Source organism: Triticum dicoccoides, chromosome 3A (assembly GCF_002162155.2).
Source record: "Triticum dicoccoides isolate Atlit2015 ecotype Zavitan chromosome 3A, WEW_v2.0, whole genome shotgun sequence".
NCBI lineage: Eukaryota > Viridiplantae > Streptophyta > Magnoliopsida > Poales > Poaceae > Triticum > Triticum dicoccoides.
The window spans coordinates 475642471-475646366 of NC_041384.1; the positions used below are offsets into that span (position 1 = coordinate 475642471).

The window sequence follows — 3896 nt, forward strand, 5'->3', positions numbered from 1 at the left end:
CCCGCCAGTAGGTATCATCATCAAAGTATTTGGTATGAGAGTGGCAGTCACATCTAACTACAAAAGAGCCATCTCCATCATATTTCAACAAAAAACCAAATACGTTGCCACATGATCCTGTGATAGCGACAATGTCTCACACTGCCACCTTGAAAGCCAATAGTTGGACTGGAGAATAATGTCCTGGGTATTGCCAAATCTGTAACTAAAAAGTACTCTGACGTTATACAAATATTTAAGAAACTAATAATCATGTAATGAAGACCTTGATGTTCTTCAGCCAATAGCAAAGCTTTAGACTCCAGTGCTCATTGTTGAGCGAGTGAGTGTGCTGCAAATTTAGGCCTTCTGATGTTTACAAAGTTACCATGGTAAAAAGCAAGAGAACCAACCTACATTTGTTCAGGAATTAAAGCAATTAAATGGTTCAGGGCACATGTGAGTATAGCTGCTCTGAAAATGAGTGTCTTCACTGCTACATTTGGAAATTACTCATTGCTTACTGCATTTGGGAAGCTAGCAAGTATGTGATGCAACTGGCAACATCAGTCAGAGAGACCATTCACCTCTGCTGAATCATTTATTTCAATATAACAACACAACACCTTATTATGCTGAGCATCACCACGCTGAACTAAACTGATCTAAAATTAAATTGAAGTCTTTGTGCATGGTAATGGAGGATTATATTATACAGATACATTACCTAAATCGTTCGCCGGGCTGCTCAAGCGGTGGTGGTGTACAAACCATAGAGTTGAGTTGTTGCGTGTGTGCGGGGATTTGATAGGTGGGGCGACCACGGCATCGTCAAGCTGAAAAAAATATAACAGGCCCTTAACCAAGAAACAATAGTCATATGATGAAATCTATTAGCACCATTCAATCACGAAAAGAAAAGGCGTCAGATGGCATCTGCGGTTGCATGAGAGGAAAAAAAAGGAAATCCAAGCAGCAGTTGGAGCTCGGGCAGAGACCAAACTTATATCTAATCCGACCGAGCTGGAGCACTGTTTGTGCCTACACATGGATAGGAAAAAAGACCAAGACTTTGATGCCTATGGGTTCTTAAAATTCTCACAGTGAATTGGATGGAGTATATATCTAGTAGGATTAAATTAACTGAATTATTGGTTGTGCAGGATTAATCAATTAACACTCATAGTGGATTGGATGGATGGATATATGAATATCAACTATGCACAATAGAGAAAGGTCCGTCAAAATAAACCATGAAATCACTGAAAAGTTTGTCAATGCTAATAAACACGAAAGATTACCACCGGTTAGTGTATGCATTGGTAAAGGCGTGAGGTATGAATATTTGCTAGAGGTACCTTCAAATAGCCAGGCTCCTGAAAAAACATATTGCATCTCTCGCCATGTACATGAGCATGCTTCCTCAAGGCAGCCACATTAACAAAGGTCTTGCCACAGTTGTCATAGCTGTAGGAAGAGGATCTTTATGGATGGTTCGACCTTGCACGACTGCGCCTTTGGATCTTGCTTTTGTTGCCGCTTTCCTTCAGGTTCCTGTAGACATCCTATTTGAGCTCATACAGAATATATGTAGTTTGTCCGCAGAAGTCGACATACATTATCCCCGGAAAAAAATCCACATACAGTATGTAGTTTGGAAAAGAGTTAAGCAACAATATATGTGAAGTAAAAGCGTAAGCAAGATTTATCTTAATAATAGACTGAAACATTCTCATTCATCACACAACACTACATAGCTGAAACTGGTGTTCACTTCCTCGACCACATACCTGGTGCATATCACCTCCCCTTACTAAAAACTTCATGAAGCACATTAGAAATAAATTAATAGTACAGACTACTTCTCAATTAGGACGTGAGTGACATGTAAAAGTTGTGCCTCAAAAAACTACATGTATCAAAGATCTGTACTAATTCATCTACTCTTGCAAGCACTTAGTACTCACCTAGCATACCTACAACATCTACATGATCACACAGCAAGACAGAATTATATAGATATATGTAAAAAATGTCTATTGTGGGCAAGAGCTATATTTCCTACAGTAAACTGATGAATTGACATATAGATGAGACCCATCAGATGCTTCATAAGTACCTGCGCCAAAGTACGTTCAGGCGACGGCTGATGATCTTACGGCAAAGTCGGCGGAGGCGATGGCAGATTGTCTTGCGGCGAAGTCGACGGCGGCGAAGTCGACAGAAACGACGGCTGCGAAGTCGACGAATACAGTATATTACATTGACGTCAAAACCAATTAATCCACTCCACTAAATACACCTCCTAATTCTATTTTGCTAGGTGCATTAGTATATGTATTCATGTGTATGCAATTATGCTAATTGATAACTAAAGAAAGAGCAGAATATAAACTTCAAGAGTTACTCCAGCATCATGTCCAAGAATTACTGTAACCAAGTTGAAGCCACCATGTTTAGGTATATGTAGTCAGCAACATTAAATTTCTTGCTTCAATCCTTGGCTAGACAACAATTTTTCAGAAAAAATATACTGAAACAGGGGCTTGTATGGCCGATTGGCTGAAACATAATGCAAATACATAATAAAACAGACAACGTAGTTGGTGTAAAGACTCCAGTGCATATCATCCAAACTGTAATTGGAAGTAGCACCAATTTTTCAGAAAAAATAAAGGAACACAAACAATGCAAACAAAGGAAAATCGATTGAATTCATCGATCATCCAGTGGTGTAACAACTATTGTAACATAAAAAAACAACTACTGTGAGGGGTCGAGTCATTACATACCTCTGATGTAAAAATTGCTCTGTACCAGCCATGTGCTTTTAGAAGCCATCACAAATTGGTTCACATAACAGAAGATAAACGAAGGTTGCAATTGATCCCTGCTAAACCTGCTGTCTTGAAACTCCTGCACCACAAAGCAAATATCAGTGCACTTTTGTACTAATCCAGACTAGAACAAATCAAGAGAAATATCAATTTTTCTGGCAAAGAGCAAGGGAACTATCATAATCCTCCTCTGCCAGCAACCAGCAGCTTCCTCTGCCTGCAACCATCGACTTCCTCCACACACATAAACACGGACGCACATCCAGCCGCACACATCACACACAACCAGCCGGCCGAAGCACAACACAGATGCCACATATGCCACACCCGGCAGCATATGTTGAGCCGCCGCCTGTGTGATGCGAGAGGAGAGCGGGGCTGGTTGGAGAGAGAGGGAGGTGAGGGCGGCTGCTGAGACCCAAGGTTTTTGAGTCGATGAGTCGGCGAGTCGCTCAGGGGGGGCGACTCTAGACTAGTCGTGACTAGTCGTGACTCATGGTCGACGAGTCAACATGCGATGAGTCGACGTGAGTTAAGTAGTAGGGAGCAGACCAGCGGCAACTAAGGGGGGAGCCGCAGCAGCAAGAGATGGGAGGGGCAGACCTGCAGTAGCAGCAACCAAGGGATGAGCAGCAGCAACCAGGGGAGAAGGGGACGAGCAGCCAGCCAGCGGCAGCGGCTGCTGCAAAAGAGAGCTGGGTCGGGGGAGGGGAGTGGAACTGTTCGATCTAGGTTTCCAGACGCTCCAATCTTCCTTCAATATTGGCCAGAAGCAATATTAGCCCAATAAGGCCCAATGAAACCCTAGCCTGCCTAGCTCAATCTGAACCATCTATATTCTCTAATCTTCACCGTCCATCCACTCTCTTCTTTCTCTCTCTCTCTCACCTGCTCCCCTTCCAGCCTCCAGGAACGAATCGACAGCCGCAATGGCCTTGCTGCAGCTCCTCTTCCATGGCTTCTCTGCCTTCACCCCTTCCTCTCCGCCTCCCCCATCCTTCTCTGCTCCGTTTTCTACGCCCAACTCCTCTTCCATCACAGGTTGATCGAGTCGTTCGACTCAAAAACCGCGACTAGTCG

At 43.1% G+C, this 3896-nt stretch overlaps 1 long non-coding RNA gene across 5 annotated transcripts; it reads right to left on the reverse strand.

The window, feature by feature from the left end:
- Window positions 1–6: 6 nt before the first annotated feature.
- LOC119268638 lies at window positions 7–3525 on the reverse strand. 5 transcript variants are annotated; one of them, XR_005133246.1, is made up of 5 exons: window positions 3420–3525; window positions 2772–2895; window positions 2099–2212; window positions 1338–1533; window positions 7–815 (listed from the first exon to the last, which is right to left on the reverse strand). It is a non-coding gene; the product is annotated as an uncharacterized LOC119268638 (long non-coding RNA). The 5 variants fall into 5 exon arrangements; XR_005133245.1 differs by having other exon boundaries at window positions 7–199; window positions 707–815; window positions 2772–3520; XR_005133244.1 differs by having other exon boundaries at window positions 7–205; window positions 707–815; window positions 2772–3520.
- Window positions 3526–3896: the final 371 nt, after the last annotated feature.